General features: G+C 40.3%; 1 protein-coding gene across 1 annotated transcript in view; it reads left to right on the top strand.

The window, feature by feature from the left end:
- LOC112581374 (pyrin domain-containing protein 3-like) overlaps window positions 1–26,317 on the top strand; it is a 52,319-nt gene extending 26,002 nt beyond the window's left edge. The window contains exon 4 of the mRNA XM_044934492.2: window positions 26,087–26,317. The gene's annotated coding sequence lies outside the window, so the exon portion shown is untranslated. The remainder of the gene's footprint in view (window positions 1–26,086) is intronic.
- Window positions 26,318–26,517: the final 200 nt, after the last annotated feature.

The following is a 26,517-nucleotide window of genomic DNA, read 5'->3' as shown; positions in this document are numbered from 1 at the left end:
AGAATGACATTTATTCTGCTTGGCTCTCTGTGAGCTACACATGCACACTTATTTGAAGGATATCATTTATCCTTTTAATGAGTATTTTAGGAGCACACCATGTTGGGCTAAATAGGATGTGTGAACTAAAAGAAAAGAACTCTGGTATTTAGACTCTAATGGAAGACAGACCTGATAAACTTGCAAGTCTTGTGTTATAATGAAAAATAGTGTGGGATTAAGTGGCAGGGAGTGATATAGACAAGATGGTACGTCTACAGAGTTCAGAGAAAGGAGAGGATGATCAACTAAGGCCTGATGAGGAAGATAGGATTCTGTGTGGGCTTGAACTGCAGGGAGGGGAAGAAGAGATTCCTTCAGGATTGGAGATATTTTGTGACCCAAAGCAGGAGCTAATGATATCTGTTTTTTGAGGTAATGTAATGATTTTTTTTTTCCTGGAGTTTTTTTTTTTTTAAAGAGACATCATTTAATTTAATCTATCATATGGCCAGCTGAAACTCAAAGGTTCTCATGAGAAGAGGAGAATGAGTATTGAGGAAGAGTTAGCAATCTCTGCCACAGAGGGAATGATTAAAAAAGGAGACAAAGTGTGAAAAGACCAAACTGTTAAAATCCTTGGCTTGGAAAGGGAGGCAATCCTCTAATAGATGTTGTCTAGGGACACTCTTGGCTCTCAGCTGTGCCTTCTTTCAGATAGACAGAGACAGAGAGAGAGAGAGGTCCTAACATGCACCTTCATTCCTTTAAAGGATTCTGGGTGCTCCTCCTTCCAAGAAGTAGATCTCACCCTTGGACCTCCTCCACCATCATCCTTAGACATGACAACCTGCAGCCATACCTTTGCCAAATTCTGGGTTTTTCTATCTAGAGTTACCCATATGCCACATAAGCAGAACACCCCAGATGTTCTAGAAGAGTGTTGCAAATGCAGCCACATGTAGCTTTTTGCTTCACATCATTGGTGTTTTGTTTTGTTTGTTTTTTCCCCCAGAAACAAAGTAGAAGTGAATGTCTACCTTGCTCAACTTCTGCCGGCAGGTTCTGAGTCTCCACACAGAAGTCATTGATTGGGAACCCCAGGGGGATGTTTAGCAATGTCAGTGCCTAAGTGTCTCTTCCAGGGCTTCTAAGTTAATTGGTCCTGATCATGGCCTGGGCCCCAGGATTTAATAGGTGGTTTTAGTGCAGAGCTGCTGTTGGAAATCTGCTGTCCATCTTTTCACAGGGATATTTCCCAGAGGATGCAATTCAGAGTTAGTGACTTATTTTAAAATGGTTCTAAGAGCACTTAGGCTTGGCTGGTAGAGAGAACAAACTGGTGAGCAGCATTGAGGATTGGGTAGAATTAGAAATAAAGTTGAGATGCCGAGTCCTCTGGATCCAGAGTGAAGTGAGACACAGGTGTGCTCTGGGTGGGAGGCAAGGTGGCTGACCCCAGCAAGATAAGAGCGAGGACACACATCAGGGAGGCAGACACAGGAGGGAAAGGGTGAAGGGCTGGGCTCCGCTTCTCCAGCCTTCGGAGGTGAATTCTAAACTGGAGGATTTAGATTGACTCTGGACTTTGGAACAGTGCAGAGGCAAGCAGGAATCCCAGGGGCGAGAGTGGAATTAGAGTTCCCCTCTGTCAAGCACCCCTCTTTCAGAGCTGCTGGGCTGGTCCTGTGTGCACTGAGGGGCTGAGAAAATGAAGGTTGGACACACCCACCTTTCCCTCCCTTCTCTCCAGGCTTTTCCGCCAGGGGACCGTGGACAATTCCTACTGAGAGCAGGAGGTAACGGACAGTTCCTACTCAGACAAGTTTTGACTTGGAATTGGAAAATCTCCTAAATCCCTATTTACTGTTTTGCCCAGTCATTCATCTCTGCAATCCAGGAGTTTTAAAGCGAGCTTTTAAAAATGGGATAGGTAGAAGAAGTTGAGGAATAGGAGAGAAAATTCAAATTGGTCACTTTTGACCTGTTAACGTTTGAAGACCTGGAGCTAGCTGGTAATGCCTGGATGAACAGTAATAGCCTGGCTTCACTTTACTCCCCAAAGTCATTTTTGCTCTTTGTAGACATTTGCTTGGTGTTTTTCTGCATCTAGTTGCTCTTCGATAGTGGGTAAGATCTGATTATGTCCAGACAGGAGGATAATATTAAGTGACTATGTTTTGCCTCATATCATATTTCTGTCTTATAATAGTCTGCTTTCCTAGGACATTAGATTTTTCATTTAAGTGCAGTATAAGCATTGAGTTTGGCTTTTCTCCAGTTTTTTCTGGTGGACACTAGAGGAAACGGTGTGTAAAATTTATTCTTGTCTTGGATCCCTGTAATTAGGGGTTCAAATCATCAAAGAGTTTATCAAAGAGTTAGGGGTTAACTATCAAATTTATCAAAGAGTTAGGGGTTAACTCTCTGATAAATTAGTTAAGATTTCTGAGCCTCAGTTTCTCTTTTGTGAAGTGGGGATAATAATAGTCTTTATTTTATAGGGTTGCCTTCTTTATTGCTACTTTAAAAATTATTAGTATTATTTGGTTTTTACAAAAACCTGTTTTACAATGCTGGAACAATTTGGGCAACAACATATAAAATAATACTGCACTAAAACTCAAAGTATAAAATAAGTAAAATATCAATACTGACATAAATATTGATACATGATTTGTTAATAAATGGAGGGAGACTAAGCAAATCTGTGCAGAAGAATTGCAAATAATTCCCAAGGCTAATGCATTTTTCAACCCCAGGTCTGAAGTGTCTGATGGTAAACAAAACAAACATTCATTTGAAAAACGAACAAACCTTGGGATATCCTCCAGAAATCTTAATACCTAATGAAAACAAGTTAAATATGGAAAAGTCAGGAATGTTGGAGGGGAAACATTCTCTCTTCAAATACTATAAAAACATTGATAATTTTCTATTTTGCAAGACCGAAAGTTTTTTCCACGTTACGGTGATTTCTTACAAAACCCGAAATTTTTCACGTTTAAGTGACTTTTAAACTTGCATTCCTGTAATACAGTGTTGGCTAATCCTTTAGAGCCTTTATTTTTCCTTTTCATTTAGAAAAACGAGGCTGGAGTAGTTCTGTTTTCTGATGTCAAAGAGAGTAGACTTTGACAACGTCATCCCTTCCCTTTCTCTCCATCCCCCACCCTCTCCTGCCCAGCAGAATATTATTTTATGGCTATTCATCAACTCTTCCTGTAGCTAAAGAAAATATTTTTGGAAAAATGAAAAGTATGTGTTACCTATTCTCCAGAGTTTGTGTCTGTTTCCCTTTCGGACAGCCCTAGAAGAGATGAGTGTATGTGAAGGCGTGAAAGGGATCAGGAGAGGATCTGGGAGAAGAAGGCGGTAGGTGTGTCAGGGATTTTGTTAAGCAAGGCTTCAGCCAGCACCACCTGCAACCTGCCTCCTTCCCAACAGAGATCTAGCAGCTTTGCACCGTGTCTGCAGGGCCTGTTGGAAGTTTGTATTTGCATAATGCTTCTTAATGAGTGCTTTCAACAGAGCTCACCTTCATACTTTTGAGGAACCAGTCTTGTTAAATCTTGTTTCATGAGAAATAGTTTAGCATCAATCCCTTCTTTATGTCAAAGACCCAGGAGCAAAAAAGTGTGATGGGATAAATTAGTGAAATATCAGCTGATTATTTTCTCTGGTTATTTTCCTTTTTTCTGTACTTGAGGACTATAGCTTGGTCTAGTTTTTTTTCTTTTTAATTGGTTCAGAGATTTTTGTTGGATGGAAAGGAGAAGCAATCCTTCCTTCTTTCCTTTCCCCTTCCTTCTTTTCTTTTTTAGCTAATTGCCAGAACAGGGAAGTATCGCCATTATTTTGTAGTAGCGCCAAATGGAGTATAATCTATAAAAATACTGAATCGTTATGTTGTATACCTGAAACTAATATAATATTATAAATCAACTATATTTCAGTTAAAAAAGAAAGAGCTAATGGTAATGTCCTCTGAGGAAAAGGGAGATAAATAAAAGCCTTTAATGGCTTGGGGAAATTGAGGCTGAAGATTCTCCCCAAATTCGTAAGTAAGAGGTTTGAGGTATCATGGGGAGAATAAACACATTGCTTAGGGGCAATAGCTGAGGAGTTGAGAAGACCCCAGGAAAGTGGCACCTAGGGGAGAAGAGACTGAACGTGAGGGTTGCCAGTTCAGGGGGAGATCCCTACTGCCCACGCATAGCAAGGGGCCAAGTCTCCTGCCCTTACAGGACCTCTCTGGGCTGGGAGGGTGTTCACCCAGAGTGCCTCCTGCCTTTGCTGCATTCCCAGTGACCCCACTGATCTGGTGCCACCTGGGAGTGAAGGGGATGCTCATCATGACTGGGATGAAATGTGGGCTTAGTGCCGTATTAAGTTGATTAAAAGGCAATAAAACAGCAATATTTCTTGAACACCTGAGCTTGTGGACTGAGATTCATATCTGCTACACTAGAATTAGTACATGGCTAATTGATTCGAGGGGAAAATATTGATCTTTCACACCAAAGGCAAACATTTGAGTAAGCCCCACAAAAGTAGGAACTGTGTTAATTTCACGTATTAAGGGAGAAGGAAAAAGCATAAGTGTATAGGGTTTGTTTTTCTATAAAAACTCAGGGTTCAAAAACCCTAGTCAGAGTTTCTTTTACAGAATATATACATTTTAAATTCTAGGACTTTGCAGTCATTTGGGGCAAGTTTTAGGTGTGACTGGAGAGGGAGTCATTGACTTATTTCTCAGGTGGTTGTCCTTTCCCTTTCCTGTCCAACTAATGCACTTTCTCATCTGTGAAAAGAACGCTAGACTGGGAACCAGGACCCTGAATTCCAAAGCTTGACCTTGGGTGAGCCATTTTACTCCTAAATAGTGAAACCAAGGGGCTTGGCGTACACAAGAGCCCCCAGTTGCAATGGTCGAGGACGGGGAGTCGCTTGTGGGGAAATGTGTGGAGTGAGGAACAACAGACTTTCTCTGAGGACCAAAACTCAAAGTTTGACTTTTAATACTTACTAGTTTCTATGACTTTTGGCAAATTATTTGATTTTTCTCAGTGTGTATGTGTGTGTGTGTGTGAGAGAGAGAGAGAGAGATACGGAGAGAGATGATGAAATGAAATAGTGTATGCTGGAGTGCTTTGTAAATTGTAAAGTATTGTGCAAATTGCCTTGTTAGCAATCAATCAATATAGATTTTTGAGGCCTGAAATATGGTGGTTGGATCTAGAAGAGAGATGAGAGGAGCCAAAGATGATTCTGGGTCTCAGTGGACTTTTTGTTCAGTTGAGGACAAAAAACGATCAGCAGACACTGAGCAAAAGAGAACTTTCAAACAACAAGTCTTACTGGGGCAGGACAGAAAAAAAAAGAGCTGGGGCATAGTATTAAAAAATTATGACATTAAATAAATTATTTGCCAAGCCTTCTAAAATCTGCCACAATAAACCCAGATGATCTTCCATTTTTAAAAATTTTATTTTTTTTTCCCCCTGGAACTTTATATATCATCATAGCAGGAAACAGTCCACATCCTAGTCAGAAAACGCATATAACTTCTCTGAGTGAGAATCTCCACGCGTGTTAAATCCTTGATCAGTTAGGATTCTTAGCTTTTTGATTTCTTGAAAGTGAGTGTTTCTGAAAGGAATAATAGTAAACGCTAGAAGTCACCATTTTTGGCGTAAATCAGCCTATTTAAGCCTCACAACAGTCCAGTGAGTTAGGCCCCATCAGGACCACCAGTATCCCTGCTCTGTAGAGAGGAGGCTGAGGCACAGAGGGACTGGAAACAGTTGAGCCTGAACCTGTGAACCTGGGCAGCCTGATTCCAGGGCCAGTATTCCGTATTAACCAGTATTCTATGCTGCTGCTGAAACAGAAACATCTCTGATTTCTAAACTTTTTTGCTAACAATGAAATTTGTATCCAGTAGAGTGTGGAATACCGAAAGTTCTCAAAGAGAGTTTTTCGGGAAACATTGTCTTATTTCATTTAAAGTGAGAGTATCTGTGACAGTTGGTTTGTTCATTGTTGGCGCCATCGGTGAAGACACTATCCCAGGAAGATCAGTACTTTCCTTTGTGCTAGGGATTCTATAGAGTGATGATACTGGAACTGTGAGTCCTACACTCACACAAAAGTGGCAGAAGAGAAAAAGAAAAAGAAAAAAAAAAAAAACGGAGACAAAGAGGGAAACAGAATGAGGTCTTGAAAAGACAGACTAGAAAAACAACATATGTCAGATTTATTTTAATACAACTCACTTGAATTCAGTGCATATTGTGAACAGTTTTGATTGAGATTTTTGAATTCCCAGAGAATATTTTGGTACATCCTTTAATTTTAATTTAAAGCTATGTATCTGCATGTCCAGATACTTACCTTTAGGACCAAATTAGTTACGTGTGTCCTTAAGAAATAAATCATTTGTATTGCAAACGTTGTTGAATAAAAATATTAGGTCTCCAGGCAGAGGGGTCTGTTCATGCTTAATTCCTATTTGTTAACAAATGCACATGTAAAATTATATAAATCATCTTTTAAAATACGGATAGCTATAGTAAAGCTATTATATGAGAAACAATAATAAGATTTTACAGTTGTGATGGACAATTGGTTTGGGTGTTTTATTTCTACATTAAGCCTTACATACCTTCAGACACTTAGGGCACTTCTGAGGAATGAGGAAGAAATTAGGAAACAATTTAATACAATTAATGATAATTGCATTAAATCACCAACACCTATTTGATTGTAATACTGAAAAAAACACACATGATACTAGGTGGCAAGATTAAATGGAGAAACTGGAACTTAAGAATGAGACGGACATTCAGAAAATTTGAGAAATCAGGCATTAAAAATTCCCAGAATTCTCAAAATTATTGCTTCATAATATTACTTTGTAAACACACATGTAAAAAAGGTTTTATCTCCTTTCCTTTCTCCTTCTTTCCTTCAAAGGCCTCCCTTTTTTTTTTTTCTTCTCTCCTTTCATTCTTTCTCACATATTTATTGGGTGTCTACTACATTCCAGTCATTGTTCCTGCTCAGAGTGTTTCAGACTTTGTTCCCACTCCAGTATTCTTGCCTGGTAAATCCCACGGACAGAGGAGCCTGTCAGGCTACAGTGCATAGCATCTCAAAATTAAGTTGAACATGACTTAGCGATTAAACAACAATAGCTACTATATTCCAGATGTTGTTCCCGCTCAGAGTGCAGCAAGACAGATGTGATCAGGAGAGATGAGGTTCCTGCCCTCCTGGGACTTACAGTATCTCTTCCATGCTGTTCCCATTTTTCTCATTTTCACTGCCATCCCTCATTAATAAATGTGGGCTATTGTAGCCAGATGTATTTCCTAGTTTCAACTTTCTTTCCTTATTCTGTTTGGCAAATTACAAACAAATAAATCTTTGTATTAATAGTATGTTGCTTATTTGAATTTTTTCGCAGAGTGAAGACCAGAATATGATCATATGGTTAAATGCAGGTAAAGACTTAGCACAGTAAGTTCCTGTTCAATGTTGGTTAAGTTCCCATTAAATATTGGATCCTGCTGTTATTCTAGAGCCTCCATTGGCTTCTCCCTATCTAGGAGGGAAAAGTTAGTTTCGCATCCATCAATTGCACGCCTTCAAGATTTTGTTTAGAGTCTGACATATAACCCATTAGGCAGGTCTGTTTGGTTCACAGTTTGTGGGATAGTGAGGGTCAGGTTAGTTTTGTGATACACACAAAAAAGTGATTCAGTTCCCAAAGTGATAATCACTGGGGTAACAATAGGAAGAAAATCTTAGTCCAGATCACCTTTGAGTATTTCAAATTCTACTCTGTTAGCCAGTGCTCACCCTTTATAACAGTATAGGATATTGTTCCAAACAACTTAACAGGGAGAAACCAAACAGCAAAGCAGGATATTGTTCTTTTTACTAAATTGCATGATAACTTTACATGCCTAAAAAAGAACTTATGATTTCTCCTCCCTATTGCCTCCTGCCACCCCCACTGGTAAATGACACTGCCAGGCAGTGTTAAGAAATTAACTAGCGGAGTTAAGAGACCCTGGCATCGTCCTTGACTTCTTTCTTTCACTGTTATCCATTCTGAGTTCCTAAATAAAGCCCGGGGGCTCTCATTTCAAAACGTATCCCTATCGCACCTATCTCTCCTAATCTCTGGTCCAAACATCACCTTCTGTGGCCTGGGTTTCCCCCAGGAGCCTTGTTCCTTGACATTTTGCTTCTCTTGCCTGCTATAGTCTATTTCCACATAGCAGAGTGATTCTTCTGAAACATTAAGTGACACTAAGAACCTAAGTCCTTGGCTTCTCCAGTTATCTATCTTCTTTAGAAACAAGGCAAACACCTTGCAGGGGCCCCTCCCTGCCCCGGCTCCTGGTGTGTGTTTAGCCTCATTTTCTACCCTGTCACCTCTTGCTCAAAACTCTCTAGCACGCTGGCCTTCTTACTGCCCCTCTGACTCACTGTCTCCCAAGCAACTTAACCTCCTGAAGCTGCTTTGGTTCCATTGTTTGAAGGGGATATTTGTGTAGTTGAGAGTTTCTGTCTCACATTGCTTGCGGAGATTATAATGGATTAAGGCTTGTATTGTGCCTTGTGCCTAGCCTACAGCAATTTATTAATAATTTTTTAACATTGTTTGTCTTTTATTACTACTCTCAATTCTCCACATGTCCTTCATGTCTCCCTGGCAGATTGAATTTGGTATTTCCAACCTGAACTCATAAATGCTTCCTAACAAACCACTTATTTTTCTTGGCACTCCTACTCAGGTGAAGGACATCACCAGCTTTCTGTTTTTTAAAAACCCCAGTGGGAGGATAATCTATTTTCCTCACCAAGTAGTAACCCTTTATTTATTTTTGGCTGCCCTGGGTTTCCCTTGTTGTGTGGGCTTTTCTCTAGTTGCTGTGAGCAGGGGCTACTCTTTGTTGCGATGCTCAGGCTTCTCATTGCAGTGGCGTCTCTTGTTGGGGAGCACGGGCGCTAGGGTGGGCGGCCTTCAGTAGTTGCAGTGGGCAAGTTCAGCACTTGTGGCATAGAGGCTTAAATGCTTCTTGTCACGTGGATTCTTCCTGGACCAGGGATCGAACCTGTGTCCCCTGCGTTGACAGGTAGACTCTTATCTGCAGCACCACCAGGGAAGTCTGGCGTCACCATTTTTCAAGATCCATGTCAAATCTATGCCCTCACTCTTGCTCAGATGTCATCTCTAATTAGCCACCAAGTTCTGAGAGGCTTCTCTAGTGGCTCAGATGGTAAAGAGTCTGCCTGCAATGCAGGAGACCTGGGTTCGATCCTGGATTGGTAACATCCCCTGGAGAAGGAAATGGCAACCCACTCCAGTATTCTTGCCTAGAGAATCCTATGGACAGAGGAGCCTGGTAGGCTACAGTCCATGAGGTCACAAAGAGGCAGACACGACTGAGCGACCAACATTCTGTTGACTCTACTTTTGAAATTTTCCATCTATCTCTTAATGTCACCACTCAAAACTCTCATAGTAACTTCCTAACTGATCATTCTTTTCTGGTCTCTTCTTTCTAAAGGATCCTCTTTTCTGCTCTCAGATTCCTACAGTTCAGTTTGGCCCTGGTCACGCCACACCTGGCTCAGAATTCTTCAAAGTCTTCCTGTCACCTACAAAAGAAAAGTTCTGTGACCTGGCTTGTTACTTAAGGCCTCTGTACTTGTCAGGATTCTCCAGAGATATAGAACTAATAGGATACGTGAGTGTGTATACTCACATATGTGTGTATAGAAATCAGTTATGGGCCTCACCAAGAGGAGTTCATTGCCAAGTGAAGAACTCACTTCTCAAATGGGCAGATAAGGGATAGCTCACAATAGAGAGGGCTTGAAATGATTATAAAAGAGTGTCCTGAGCTGAAGAGCAGTTGAGAAGTAGACTTAACTAGGTTACCTAGATATGTTAGGATTCCACGTTCCTGCCAAGAGAGAACCCAGTATCAGCTCAGACCCCACCTGCAGGAGATCTGGGAGGGACTGTTTCCCCGGTCCACAAAAGACGCCCACACAGGGAGGATTCATTGTTTTCTGTTTAAAGAGAGAACGGTCCACCTTGGCTCTGAATAACTGGTGGGAGGTATCTGAGTGTGATTCCTGGAGGATGTAAACTTTCCCCCAAATCAATTACAAATAGTGCCTCCAAATGAGCCTTGAGCAAATTCATGAAAAGCTAAGTGGTTTTTGCCTGTTGTAAGAAGCGTTCCAATATAAGATCAAAATGCCCACGTTCAGAACTGAGCCACACAGCAGGAAAACATTTACAGAACCAAGGAAGGGGTGGGGCAAGAGGCCCAGAAGCAAAGATGTCTTAGTTCTCACCAGAAACTTGACACTCTGAATCACTTTAATAATATACGTATGTCTAGTATATGTACTACTGTGTAAATGTGTGTATTTAGTATTCTAGAATAGTATATTTTCTAATTATTTCTATATAATCGTTTGTGGTCCTCAGAAGCTTTGAGTTTGAGTTCCTTCAAGTATTTGAAGGATTGAGTGAGTCAACATAAAAATGGAGTGGGGTGCCATCGCCTTCTCCGATACAAAAAATACAAAAGTAAAAATGCCTTATTAATAATTACTTCACTTTATTTTTAAAAGCACAAAGGAAAAGAAATCACCTAAAGTAGGATTTTTAAATACTGAAAGCAGAAAACTGAAGGGGAGTATAAAATATAAAAGCAAATTTCAAGTTTATCTATAGCAATGATGTAAATTGCATCCTAAGTAATGCGATCTCCCATTTTAGGTCAGTCAGTATATATTTTCAATTTCTAAAGTGAATGTTACCTATTTGAAGTTATAAAATATGCATCAACTTATTTAAAACAAAAGCAGGATGACAGATTCTACTCATGAGAATTTTTAGCAATACCACAGAATTCTAACACTACTTTTTGCATATCAAAGATTTTTTTGGCAACAAAGAGCATCATGAGATAGGAACATATTAAGGAATTCATTTATAAACTGACTGTAGTCTTGCAAATGTCAAACACTAACTTAAGGTGTTTGATATTTCACAGAACTGGAGAAAGGATGAGCTTTCTTCCTTTCTCTCATTTCCTTCACTCTATTCCTGCACTAGGCCAGCTCCTCTGAAATAAAAAATCAGAACCTTTTGTCTCAATTTCCAGAAACGCTGTTCCTGCATTAATAAATAGTTAATGCAATATTGTCTCTCTCTATTTTATTTTTTTTAAAAGGAAGGCAGATAAAAAATACTCATTTGAAGATGACTCAGAATTACAAAACTTTAGTCAAAGATATTTTATTTTATGCTGTAAGACTATTAAGTGTTGAAATAATGTTTGTTCTTAAAAGGAAATATACGTATTCTGCCAAGTTCAGGGCCTAGTATAGAGTGAACACTAACTAAATGGTAGTAATTAAAACAATCTCTTCTAAGATTTATTGTCAAAAAAATATTTGACTCTTCTAGGAAACTTGTTGCTTTTTAATAAAATGAATGATGAGAATTACATATTCTCAGTTGTTTACTTGTTGTATATAACTGATAGAAACTCAAAGCTAAATTTAGTGCTTAGCTTCAGTAATCATCTTATTCTAGATACTTAACACACCTATTTCCAGTCATTTTACAATGGTAAAAAATTAGATGTCTTGCTTTATTTGGGTTTTAGCATTCTGATCACCTTCAAGTGGTTTTTAGAAGGAGATGAGGATAATGAAAACAAAACAAGAAAGAATGCTGTAAGCCTTCAACTCCTGAGATTAGAATGCATTCAAACAAAGTGACTTTATTTTTATGTCATAAAAATAAAATCCAACGAGACGCCAATAATAGGTATACTTTCTGTTTTTTATTGTAGTGTTGAGTATTTAAAATATCACAGGAAAAATAGCTAGATGACTGATTCATGCCCCACTTAAACTGGTGTTTTATAAAATTTAGAACTTGTCTATTTTCTAAAGAGAATTCTGAGAGAAGCAAAATATTAATTTATTCTGTGTTATAACGCTTTAAAGCATCGTGCTTTGTACATGGATATATGGACAGGATCCCACACACTCATGCTCTCATCCAGTTGCTGCTGCTTCCTGCTGGGTGATCTTTGCAGAGTTAATCAACCCTCTGTGCCTCTTTTCTGTCTGTAAAATTAAAAAAAAAACAAAAACCCTACCATACATAGTTGTAAAGATTTATGACAGTATGCAGCTAGCCTGAGACAAAATCTGGGACCCATTAAATATTCTGTAAATGGTGGCTGTTGTATTAATAGCAAAACCAATAACATATGCCTCTGCTAGCCTAAAAGTGTGCAGAACACGAATCCTCAAAGGACCTTTGGTAAACTGCATTGAGCAAGCAGAGTAATACTGACAGCAAACCAGGCTGGCTCTTTCTTCTAAGGAGATTCTTGGTTGACTGACTTTTTCTCTTCTTGATGAAGTTGGTTGTAGTTATCCATTCTAAAGGAGATCAGCCCTGGGATTTCTTTGGAAGAAGTGATGCTAAAGCTGAAGCTCCAGTACTTTGGCCACCTCATGTCATGAGTTGACTCATTGGAAAAGACTCTGACGCTGGGAACGTTTGGGGGCAGGAGTAGAAGGGGACAACAGAGGATGAGATGGCTGGATGGCATCACTGACCCGATGGACGTGAGTTTGAGTGAACTCTGGGAGTTGGTGATAGACAGGGAGGCCTGGCATGCTGCGATTCATGGGGTCGCAAAGAGTCGAACACGACTGAGCAACTGAACTGAACTCTATTTTTAATAGCAAGAGTTATTAAGTATTGTTTTTTGCTTATATCAAGCATCAAAAGTAAGTTAACATTAAGAAAATAACATTGTATAAGGAAGAGAAAAAAATATCTTAATCACTTATAATAATCATGATGAACATGTTTTTCAGGCCATTGGCTTATTTCCTGTAACACCCTGAAATAATTATTTACTTTTGCCCCAAATCTGTTTTTGGTTAATTGCATACAATTTCTGTTGATTACCTTAGAGGTGTGCTTAGATTCCAAAAGGCTGAATTTTCCCCATAACATAATATCCCAGTTGAATCTGGAAATTGTACCTGTTGGAAAATAGATGCTGACTCAGATGGTGAACTATAACACAACTACATGTAGTCATGTACATGCCTTTTTGTCATTTAGAGCTCCTGATGCCATAATTAAATACATTTTTTGCTCTGGAAGAAACTGATAATGTGATTATCAATTTGTCAAAGCTGTAGAGGTCCACTAATGTAACAATTTGGCTTTGGTGTTTAACATTTTTGCAGCTTTTTCTATTGGTAAAATTGAACTAAGCAGAGAATCATGAATTAAATGTATATCGGGTTTGAACCTTTAACTTTGTTCTCTCTTGTTGTTGTTCGGTCACTCAGTTGTGTCCCACTGTTTGTGACCCCGTGGACTGCAGCACGCCAGGCCTCCATCACCAACTCCTGGAACTTGCTCAGACTCATGTCTATCAAGTCAGTGATGCCATCCAACCATCTTATCCTCTGTCATCCCCTTCTCCTCCTGCCTTCAATCTTTCCCAGCATCAGGTTCTTTTCCAATGAGCTGGCTCTTAATATAAAAACAAACAAAAACTTTACCTGCCAATGGTAAACTTTTTAGTGTAACTATGAAGTTTAGAAACACTTCATGGACTCTGGCAAGACACCCAGTAATGACTGCATTGACCTGCTGGGGGAAGTTCCCTGGAGTGTTTAAGGGACTGGTGAGACGAAGTCTATCAAACTGTACTGGACTGTGTGACTGTGGAGTGGGATACATGCTTCTCAGACAGGAAGCCCATGCTTATTTCTTCCCAGGTAGGCTAAAAGCACAGCTTTATATAGTGAACACTAGAGGTACAGATCACCCGAGGCAGTGCATTATGGATGTGTGTTTTTGTATGCAGGGATCGATGGAAATGCTGCATTTAATGTACTACTTTCACTGCTGTTTTCCCTACTGTAGTGAAATATGCATTAAACTTTCATGTATGCATTAAGCACCTCATGTACTTCTATGCTGTATCATCAAATAAATATATATTTGGCCGTGTTTTCAAAATAAATGGTAACCCTGTATAGCTCTCTGATCCCTGAACAGCACAGGGACTTGGGTGACCAACCATCGTTGTTTGCCCGAGCCTAAGGAGTTTCTCAAGATCAGGACTTCCAGTCTTTTTTTTTAATAGTATAATGATTAAATATTTGTTTGTATTTTTTTATATGATATTATAAATGTTTCAATGCCATTCTCCTAAGTCATCCCACCCTGGACTTCCAGTCTTAAGATCAAGAAAGTTCCAGAAAAGCTCGACGAGTCGGCCATCTTACTGGTGACATAACGAGATGTGAAAAAGTTGGTGAATATGTTCCACCTTCAATACTAGTATGGGAAGTGTGAAATCAACTGAATGTTAAATACTGATGTTAATTTATACGAAAGAGCAGTAGCTATGCTCTCTACCATAAGACCTGTGGTTGCCCTAGGTCTCAGGACTATTTTCATTATTATCCTCTGCCTGGTATTTATAACATACAACAGTGAGTGATAACCAAGACTTTGTGGACCAACTCTGCTGCCACATCAGATTCCAGCATGGAGCCATAAAGGTGCAACATCTAAATGAAAGCAGTTAATTAATACTGCAAGGATTTGTAAACCTTCTCCTCAAACGTAGAGGGATGTTTTAAGGAAATATTAAACTAGAAAAGGCTGGAAGAAAAGGAAGTATAATCTACTGCAAAGCATCTTCCTGGTTTTGTGACTGCCTCTTGTTTCTTGTGCAGTTGTCTTAATGAGTGCGAGAGAAACAGGGCAAAGAGTCAGGGTTCTGGAGTCAGACAGGACTGGGAAGGAATCCTTGGCTGTGTAACCTCGATCAAGTTGCTTAACCTCTATGGTCTCACCTCTGAAATGAGAGATGTTTAGTCGAAATCATTTTCCTTTGTCATACACTCTCAGAGAATTAAATTTCTTTTCATGAGAGCACGGAGCTTAATGGTGATTATCTGCTGTGCCAATCTCCCTGTGAGCTCTACAAGAGGAGGGGCCATCTCTCTTTTTATTTTAACTGCATTGCCATAGTGGGCATTCAGTCATTTTCTGTTGAATGGAAGAGTGAAGGATTTTTGTGAGGATTATGTGAAACAACTTACATGTTGGATTCTAGGAACCTTCTTTACTTCCTGTCTCCCCCATCAAACACACTGGAAAAGTTGTAGTTACAGTCTTGCTTCTGTATTTGTAGAAAAAGATTTAGTTAGTAGATCTGTTGTAAATGTATAGAGAAACTGAATATCCAAAGATCAGATAGTGTATCTTCATGTTCATCAGATCTGCATATTTAGTCAAAACATTGATTCCTATCCAATTATTTGGGGGTCATGTACTTGCAAATTTAGGTTATGGCTAAGTATTGTGACCACAGAGAACTGCTGGTTTATTTTGTTATGACTAGTGGTACTACTTCTATAGTGAGGATGAACTGATTACCAACAATTTAGATGGATTGCATACATTTTCAAATATCTGTTTATGCCAATTTTGAGCCCAGTTATTGCATTCCAGATAAGAATTGTGTCTGAGCAGGCAGTAAAAAGTGAGGACTGGCAGGAAGTTTATTTTATTTTACCCAGTCAACTCAATATTTCAGCTGTATGTGATTTTCCATCCAAATTATGTAGTTGATTGCTTCAATTTTTTTTTACTTCCTTCTGCATGTCTAGACACATCATTAGAACTGACAAAGAAAATGACAGAATTTAAGTGGCATGCCTATCTCTACAGCACAGGGCCTTATGAGAAGGATAATCCTTGGAACTACTCCTTTCTAAAGCAATGCATATAAAACAGGCCATACTATTTATTTGTCCAGGGAACACTGTTCAGCTCACCAATAAGTTGATATGGAGTGGACAGAAAAAATTCAGTTGTATCCTATTTTTATAGCAAACTTATTTTACTATAAAATTCCAATACCCTTTCAAGGAGTGCTTCAATTTTGTGTGTTTTTGAAGAGTTATCTAGCTATAACAATTCAAGCATTTTAATGGCTGTTCCATGACTTGATCCCAAAAATCAACAGTGGATGGTGGACTGTCACTGTCTTTGTCCAGAGTAGTCTTCTTATTGTTATTTTCTTACCTTCCCACATACTCTGTTCTTCCTGAGCATATTACTCTCAGCTGTACTTTCTTTATTTAAAACAATATTTATTTATTGACTGTGCTGGGTCTTCGTTGCTGTGCGAGGGGGCTGCTCTCTAGTTGCAGCACACTGGCCTCTCATCACACTGGAGTTTCTTCCAGAGAATGGGTTCTAAGATGAGCGGGCTGCAGTAGCCGTGGCTCACGGGCCAGTTGCTCTGCAGCACATGAAATCTTCCGGGGCCAGGGATCCAACCCGTGTCGCCTGCGTTGACAGGCAGATTCTTTACCACTGGACCACCAGGGAAGTCCCCAGCCATACTGTCTTAATGATTGGAAGTGAGGATTAAATTGAAAACATACAAACCAAACAAAAAAAAAAACTTGTGAATAATTATTTTATGCATAAACCTAATAAGAATGCAAAATATCAGTTGTAGCGGACACAAAAATACTGGGGGTTTGCCACAAATTCCATTTTAATTTCTACATAGTTGATGTAAATAGAGAAGGAAAAATCTCTTCTACCCATCTCAGGTTCTCCAGCTAAGACTTATAATTACACTGACCAAAGGCAGATTAGCCAGGGAAAGACACACAATGTTTATTAACATGGGTGCCATGCATATATCACATGGAGTACTAGAGGTGAAGAACTTGCAGGTTTTGGTAGCATTTTAGCAGAGGAACTAAACATTTTTAGAGGAGTGACAAGACAAAGGAAAAGGGCCTTGAGTTTCTAGGGACAGCATATTGTGGAACAGCAAATACATGAGAAACTAATGGAAGACAAGGACTAGTTAGCAAAGTTTGTTACATAGATTCAGATTGAAATCTGAAGAAGGAAATAACTTCCTTCACAAAAAGCAGTAGACACTGTATGAATAATGATTCCTTATTTTCTGTCTTCTCCATGAGAAGAAACATATTAATTCTATAGGAGGTGGAACGCAAGTAAAAGTTCTTGGAGAATAACGTCCTCTCAGTTCAGTTCAGTAGCTCAGTTGTGTCTGACTCCTTGTGGCCACATAGACTGCAGCACACCAGGCTTCCTTGTCCATCACCATCTCCTGGAGCTTACTCAAGCTCATGTCCATAGAGTTGGTGAGCCATCCAACCATCTCATCCTGTCGTCCCCTTCTCCCGCCTTCAATCTTTCTCATCATCAGGGTCTTTTCCAGTGAGTCAATTCTTTGCATCAGGTAGCCAAGTATTAGAGCTTCAGCTTCAACATCAGTTCTTCCAATGAATATCCAGGACTGATTTCCTTTAGGGTTGACTGGTTTGATCTTTTTGCAGTTCAAGGGACTCGCAAGTGTCTTTGGAAGGAATGATGCTAAAGCTGAAACTCCAGTAATTTGGCCACCTCATGTGAAGAGTTGACTCATTGGAAGAGACTCTGATGCTGGGAGGGACGGGGGGCAGGAGGAGAAGGGGATGACAGAGGATGAGATGGCTGGATGGCATCACTGACTCGATGGACGTGAGTCTGGGTGAACTCCGGGAGTTGGTGACGGACAGGGAGGCCTGGCATGCTGCAATTTATGGGGTCTTGAAGAGTCAGACACAACTGAGCGACTGAACTGAACTGAACTGAACTGTTCAAAAGCATCAATTCTTGGGCGCTCAGCTCTCTTCATGGTCCAACTCTCACACCCATACATGACTACTGGAAAAACCATAGCTTTGACTATATGGACCTTTGTCAGTAAAGTAATGTCTCTGCCTTTTAATATGCTGTCTAGGTTTGTCACAGCTTTCCTTCCAAGGAGCAAGCATCTTTTAATTTCATGGCTGCAGTCACCATCTGCAGTGATTTTGGAGCCCAAGAAAATAAAGTCTATCACTGTTTCCATTGTTTCCCAGTCTATTTGCCGTGAAGTGATGGGACCAGATGCCATGATCTTCATTTTATAAATGTTGAGTTGTAAGCCAGCTTTTTCACACTCCTCTTTCACTTTCATCAAGAGACTCTTTAGTTTCTTTTTGCTTTCTGCCATAAGGGTGGTGTCATCTGCATATCTGAGGTTATTGATATTTCTTCCTGCAATCTTGATTCCAGCTTGTCCTTCATCCAGCCTGGCATTTTGCATGATGTACTCTGGATATAAGTTAAATAAGTAGGGTGACAATACACAGCCTTGATGTACTCCTTTCCCAATTTGGAACTAGTCCATTGTTCCATGTCCAGTTCTAATTGTTGCTGATGCTGGGAGGGATTGGGGGCAAGAGGAGAAGGGGACGACAGAGGATGAGATGGCTAGATGGCATCACTGACTCGATGGACATGAGTCTGAGTGAACTCCGGGAGTTGGTGATGGACAGGGAGGCCTGGCGTGCTGCAGTTCATGGGATCGCAAAGAGTCGGACACGACTGAGCGACTGATCTGATCTGACCTGCATACAGATTTCTCAGGAGGCAGATCAGGTGGTCTGGTATTCCTATCTCTTTAAGAATTTTCCACAGTATGTTGTGATCCATACAGTCAAAGGCTTTACTGTAGTCAATGAAGCAGAAGTAGATGTTTTTGTGGAATCCTCTTGCTTTTTCTTTGATCCAACGGATGTTGGCAATTTGATCTCTGGCTCCTCTGCCTTTTCTAAATCTAACTTGAACATCTGGAAGTTCTTGGTTCACATACTGTTAAAGCCTAGCTTGGAGAATTTTGAGCATTACTTTGCTAGCGTGTAAGATGAGTGCAATTGTGTGGTAGTTTGAACATTCTTTGTCATTGCCTTTCTTTGGGATTGGAATGAAAACTGACCTTTTCCAGTCCTGTGGCCACTGATGAGTTTTCCAAATTTGCTGGCATATTGAGTGCAGCACTTTCACAGGATCATCTTTGAGAATTTGAAATAGCTCAACTGGAATTCCAACACCTCCACTAGCTGTGTTCATAGCGATGCTTCCTAAGGCCCACTTGACTTTACACTCCAGGATGTCTGGCTCTAGGTGAGTGATCACACCATTGTGGTTATCTGGGTCATGAAGATCTTTTTGTATAGTTCTTCTGTGTATTCTTGCCACCTCTTCTTAATATCTTCTGCTTCTGTTTGATCCATGTCATTTCTGCCCTTTATTGTACCCATTTTGGGGCACAAGATAAAATGTTCATACCAAGGGATGAAATGGTCCCTTGGTATCTCTAATTTTCTTGAAGAGATCTCTAGTCTTTCCCATTCTATTGTTTTCCTTTATTTCTTTGCATTGATCACTGAGGAAGACTTTCTTATTGCTCCTTGCTATTCTTTGGAACTCTGCATTCAGATGAGTGTATCTTTCCTTTTCTCCTTTGCCTTTAACCTCTCTTCTTTTCTCAGCTATTTGTGAGGCCTCCTCGGACAACCATTTTGCCTTTTCGCATTTCTTCTTCTTGGGGATGGTTTTGATCACTGCATTCTGTACAATGTTGTGAACCTCCATCCATAGTTTTTCAGGCACTCTATCTATCAGATCTAATCTGTTGAATCTATTTGTCCCTTCCACTGTATAATCATACGGGATTTGATTTAGGTCATAATAATGTCCTCCAGAATGTTTAAATACAGTGGAATTGGTCAAGACGGAAATTTCCATAACTTCCTTTTTGATTGTTTAGAGAAGGCTTCTAGGCACTAGGAAAACAGTGGTAAGTGAGGCAGTCACGTCACTCTGTTCTGGTTTTGGGCTGGGGTATTTTTTTGTGGGGCCCGTGCAAGTGGCAGCAGATGCCCCCTCTGCCCGTCATTCTTATGTTCAGACTTAATAATATAAAGGCCTGTCTGGCAGTGTCTGTTCTATACACATTCTGTTATTTCTGCCCTATCAAACGTTAAGGTGGTATTTTATGCTGGCTCATGTTTAAACATTTTTTTTTTTACTTCAGATTTCAAGTGTGAATGTTTGTGATCTCTCGTCAAAGGAAACTAGGCTGCTGCTCTTGTTGGGGTCACACAGGGACATGGGCAGCACTTTGGCTACAAGTCATCCTCAATAGCCAGAAAGATGGAGCCAAAAGACAAAACCATATTTGAAGAAGACATCTAGTATCAAAACTAGATTTGCCAATTTGGTTGTCAGAGGAGTGGGATGGTGGAGAGGGGGGCAAATGTGGGGAACTTTCTAGAGTTCTATAACTAGAAAAAAAACATAAAACAGAAATGAGATGACAGGTCAAGACATGGATCATAAGTAGAGTTGGGTGTTGACTGTGTGATGTATGTGTGTGTCATTTGGGTCAGAAGGCACAGGGTTTAGTTTGGTATTCACATGTACACACTACTGTATATGAAATGGGTAAACAAGGACCTACTGTATAGCACAGGAAACTATTTAATATCTTTTAATAACCTTTAATGGAAAAGAATCTGAAACAGTATACACACGTACAGGTGAGCACACACACACACACACACACACACGGTGGTGACGGTTTAGTTGTTTAGTTGTGTCTGACTCATGCTACCCCATGGACTGTTGCCCTCCTGGCTCCTCTGTCCATGGAATTTTCCAAGCAAGAATACTTGAGTGGGTTGCCATTTCCTTGCATATCCTTTACCACTGAGCCACCAGGGAAGCCTAATATATATATATATATATATATATATATATATATACACACACACACATGTACACTTTGGCCACTGATGCAAAGAGCCAACTCATTGGAAGAGACCCCGATGCTGGGAAAGATTGAAGGCAACAGGAGACGAGGGCAGCAGAGGATGACGTAGTTATCTCTGACTCAATGGACGTGAATTTGAGCAAACTCTGGAGATAGTGAAGAACAGGGAAATCTGGCATGCTGCAGTCCATGGATTGCAGAGTTGGACATGACTTAGCTACTGAACACACACACACACACATGTATATATAACTGAATCACTTTGCTGTACACCTAAAACTAATACAATGTTGTAAATTAACTATAGTTGAATAAAAAAATGAGTAAAAAATAATAAAAAGGAGGTGCATTGTTTAAGGATCTGAATAAGGGATTTAAGGGGCTTCCCAGGTGGCACTCGTGGTAAAGAAACCATCTGCCAGTGCAGGAGGCGTAAGAACCTTGGTTTCGATCCCTGGTCGGGAAGATCCCCTGGAGGAGGGCATGGCAACCCACTCCAGTATTCTTGCCTGGAGAATCCCGTGTGCAGAGGAGCCTGGTGGGCTACAGTCCATAGGGTTGCAAAGAGCCGGTCACCACTGAAGTGACTTAGCACCTGCACACAAGGGATTTAAAGCATGTGTCAAATTTTATACCTGCTGAGTAATTAAAGCTATTCATCCTAATCTAGTGATGAAATCAGTTCCTTCTGTGTCTCCTACTTTTGAAAATTTGCCAGTCAGGATATGACTTGTTTTTTATTTTTATTTATTTTTTTTGTTTTATGTGTTTATATATATATATATATATATATATATATATATATATATATATATGCTATGGTCTGATGGCTTTATTTTTTTGTTTGTTTTAATTTTATTTTATTTTTAAACTTTACAATATTGTATTAGTTTTGCCAAATATCGAAATGAATCCGCTACAGGTATACATGTGTTCCTTTTTTAAAAAAGGAATCTTCTCTTAAATATTCAGTTCCATTTATCATAATAGATGAAACAGACTGGAAATGAGAAAGAGAATAAGAAGAAAAGGGGGGATATAAATGACAAATATTAAAATATGTGCATTATAAAATGTGTCACAAAAATATAAAACATGTATTGGGAGAATATCCCCCAGATAACTAAAGTGACTTAAGTATCTTACATTTATAGTGTTTGTGGTACTTAAAAGACAGGAATTAAATTTCTACTACTTTAATCGGGACGAAGAACTAGAAAAAATTCAGTGTCTTTCACCATCTGTAAAATTTTGAAATGTATAGGTGATAAATATAAAAAAGGAATTTCTTCCCCAATTAGTTTTGATTTCAGTTCATCAGGACATGAGTGGAATACTCACAGTTTCACATGACACACCATCCTGGGCTTTTTTTTCTGCAAAGACTAAGGTGAAGCTATAGGAAAGCCTCAGCTCTTGTATCACACCATCATATTGTTCCTCCACAGACTTGTCAACATGAAGAGTCTATGTTATGGCTGATGGTTATGTTTGAGCCATGTATTAATACAGTCTTTTCTCAGAACTGAGACATACATGGAGTCTTTTTAGTGGAAAAAATTCCAATCCTTTGAATGTTGAAAAAATATTTTTATTATAATGTTACTTGAAATGTATAGATATGTAAGGATTATTATACAATATGGGGAATATAGCCAGTATTTTGTAATAACTATAAATGCTGCTGCTGCTGCTAAGTCACTTCAGTCATGTCCGACTCTGTGAGACCCCATAAACTGCAGCCCACAAGGCTCCCCCCGTCCCTGGGATTCTCCAGGTAAGAATACTGGAGTGGGTTGCCGTTTCCTTCTCCATGCATGAAAGAGAAAAGTGAAAGTGAAGTCGCTCAGTCGTGTCCGACTCTTAGTGACCCCATGGACTGTAGCCCACCAGGCTCCTCCGTCCATGGGATTTTCCAGGCAAGAGTACTGGAGTGGGGTGCCATTGCCTTCTCCAATGCATGAAAGTGAAAAGTGAAAAGGAAGTGTATCCTTTAAAAACTTTATAAAAATGTATAAGTATGACACTATTGTATTCTCTTTATACTCTTAGCTATTAAAACAAGTATAAAACCAAAATAGATTTACAAATAAAATAAAACCAGTACTTTAAAACCAACAAAATCCAAATGAGCATGATTGATTTCATGTGGTGGATAATGTATTACTGAAATTAAATTGCCTCTTGCAACAGGAACTTTCAACCCCAGGTGCATAGATCTTGGCTGAGGAATGCTCTACAATAATGCTGTGACCCTCTTTATGTCATCCTAAGGAGGAGTGTGGTCTAGTGGATACCATGTGGGATTTAGGGGCAATCAAACCTCAGTCTACATACCTGCTCTGATTTTTTTTGCCCTGTAAGCACTGTGACCTTAGACAAGTTAATTTTTTAAGCCTTATTTTTCTCATCTGTAAAATGGGTAGGTGGGTAATACCACCCTCCCAGATGTTTTGAGGATTAGTGAGATTATTTAGGATACCTGGCACATAGAAGGTATTCTATAACTATTAGTTCCTTCCCTCTCCCTCATTAACCTAGTTTTTTTGGTAAAGTTCCTCACAATCTTGGATTTCCAAAAAGAACTGCAGCTATCAGACTATACTAAAAACCAACTAGCTAAGACTTAATTTGGAGTCACAGAATAATAAAAGCTCGTCACCACCCCCTACTTTTTTTTTTCCACTGTGGTTCCTTATGCTTTCTTCCTCCATTCATATATTCTAGACATTATCACATGTCCAAATTGAACTCAGAATTTAAGGTCCAGATCAAATGCAGCCAAGGTAGCTTTTCTAAATTCTTGAGTAGAGTGAATCACTCCCTTCTTGTAACGTCCAAGGCACTTGGTTTGTACCTCTCACGAGCTCCTCAGATTTGTAAAGCAGCTGGGTATGACTGACACAATGGTGGAGCCTTGAGGATTGGCCCAGAGGACAGCTTTCCCACGACACAGCCTGGTCAAGGACCGAGGGGAAGCGACTTCAGACGACCTGCCCCACCGGGGCAGTCACGGCGAGGCCCCTCGACACGCCAGCGGGTAGGCTGCCTCAGAGCCCTGAGGGGGTCTTTTGTTCCACGGATTACTGGCCTCCCATTAGCCCTTTCAGCCAGTCACGCACAGTGCGCAATCCTGTCAACAGCTTCATTGGTATTTTTTTTCAAACTGGAATATAGTTTTGCTTTATCATGTTGTGTTAGTTTCTGCTGAACAGCATAGTGAACGAGTTATACGTGTACATGAGTGAGTGCTAAGTCACTTCAGTTGTGTCTGACTCTTTGTGGCCCTATGGACTGTAACCCATCAGGCTCCTCTGTCCATGGGATTCTCAAGGCAAGAATATTGGAGTGGGTTGCCATTTCCTTCTCCTGGGGATCTTCCCAACCCAGGGATTGAACCCATGTCTCTTATGTTTCCTGCCTTGGCAGCCAGGTTCTTTACTCCTAGCACCACCTGGGAAGCCTTTATATACACATATCCCCTCTTTTTTGGATTTCCTTCCCATTTAGATCACCACAGAGCACTGAGTAGAGTTCCCTGTGCTGTACACTTGGTTCTCATTAGTTATTTTATACGTAGACTTAGCAGCAGCAGCAGAGTATACATGTCAATCCCAGTCTCCCAATCCATCCCCCACCCCCCGGTGTCTATACATTTGTTCTCTACATCTGTGTCTCTATGCAGGAGACCCGGGTTCAATCCCCTGGTCAGGAAGATCTCCTGGAGAAGGAAATGGCAACCCACTCCAGTATTCTTGCCTGGAAAACCCCGTGGACAGAGAAGCCTGGTAGGCTACAGTGGGGTTGCAAAGAGTCGGACACGACTGAGTGATTTCACTTTCACTTTCTGTGTCTCTATTTCTGCTTTGCAGATAAGTTCATCTCTACCATTTTTCTAGATTCCATATATATGTATTAATATATGATATTTGTTTTTCTCTTTCTGACTTCACTCTGTGTGACAGTCTCTAGGTTTCTCCATGTTTTTGCAAATGGCACAGTTTCTTTCCTTTTTCTGGCTGAGTAATATTCCACTGAACATGCGTACCACATCTCTTTATCCATTCCTCTGTTGATGGACATTTAGGGTGCTTCCATGTCCTGGTGCAGCCTCATTTCTTTAGAAGAAAGGAAGTAGTAACTCAGTGTGTGGTGAGGTGGGGCTCAGGTCATGAAACCTCAGTTGTAAGAAAGCTGCTCTCCTGACAAGGAGGCACTGCTCAGTGGCTAAACTGTTGCCGATCTGGACAGGAAGCTGAGTCAGCTTGTGGATTAGCCTCTGAGGAAAAGGTGGTGAGGGAGATTCATACACTAGAGTCCCAGGAGAGATGGAAGAGACCAGAAAATGAGGCCAGTGCATAAAGCAGACTCAACCACAGGGGAGGGGAGATCCGCTGAGGAAGGGACACTGTCAGGACAAAGATGTGATTTCTGCTGCCTTTGGTGAGGACAGTCGAACAAAGGTAGTCAAATGTACACCAAAAAAATGTCCAAGGAAGCCCACGTTTGGAGTAGAATAGACCACTCCCCAGGCAGAAGCCCTGCCCTTGGTTCATCTTAGTATCTGAGTAGTGACTGAGAATAAATACTTCTCTCTGTAAGGGATGTGTGCAATAGTGTAGCATTCCTCAACCTGACCAGGGGAGGTTTCTATAGAGATCCAGATTTCCAGGCTACATCTCAGACAGACCTGCAGGATCAGAATCATCAGGGAAAAGGCCGATCTGAAGTTTAGAATTTTTTTCCTAAGCTTCTCTGGGGATTCTTAAAATCAGTCCAGTTTAGGATGCCCTGTTGTGCCTCGAAGGGCTCACAGCTGGAAATGAGAAAGTCTGAGTCTGAATCAGGGCTTCAGTGCTCACTTATTGAGAGGTTCTGTGTGAGCAGCATAACTTCTAGGAACCTCAGTTTCCTCAAATGAAAAAAGGGCATCCTTTTCCTCCCTACCTCACTGGCTCGTGAGGCTCAAATGCCTGTATGTGTATGACAGTGCAGAGTAAATTCAACCTGTTTCCCCCCAACTATCAATACATTATAATGTGTTACAAAAATTTCTCATTGATTTGCAATGATTTTGGAAGAAGTATACATTTAGGTAAAGTCAATTACAGGATGACAGCAGAAGCCTTGTCTTCTCTATCTGGCTTGCTCATCCTCCCATGCAGCATGTGTTGGGTGAACCAGTTATGTTTCTTTGGGAGATGTTTGGGTTATCGTTGGTGCCTTCATTGCCTTCTCGGGGGTTTGTGAAACATGTCAGGTCAGCCCCAGACTCCGAGGAGAATATCTGTGTTTGTCTTCCTCTGAAGGTGGGATGGAAGCAGACTCTGGAATGCAGACTGGAGTGGGACCACAGGGTGGTCAGCTGTGCATCGTCCAGAAGCAAGACGGGAAGATGATGATCAGAAAATTGAGCATATAGGTTTGTATGTGAGTATACTACTCATACACACACATATATGTAGACATATACATATATAACTATACACATAAATGGGGTTTCCAGGGGTAAAGAATCCACCTGCCAGTGCAGGAGACATGGGTTTGATCCCTGAGTCAGGAAGATCCCCTGGAGAAGGAAATGGCAACCCACTCCAGTATTCTTGCCTGGAAAATTCCATGGACAGAGGACCCTTGTGGGCTACAGCCCATGGTGTCACGAAGAGTCAGACATGACTGAGCACTCATGCACACACACACACACACACATACACATAAATATATATAGGTATTAAAAAAT

Source organism: Bubalus bubalis, chromosome 22 (genome assembly GCF_019923935.1).
Source record: "Bubalus bubalis isolate 160015118507 breed Murrah chromosome 22, NDDB_SH_1, whole genome shotgun sequence".
NCBI lineage: Eukaryota > Metazoa > Chordata > Mammalia > Artiodactyla > Bovidae > Bubalus > Bubalus bubalis.
Note: the sequence above shows the minus strand (reverse complement) of the source record. Positions and strands in the feature narration are given on the sequence as shown.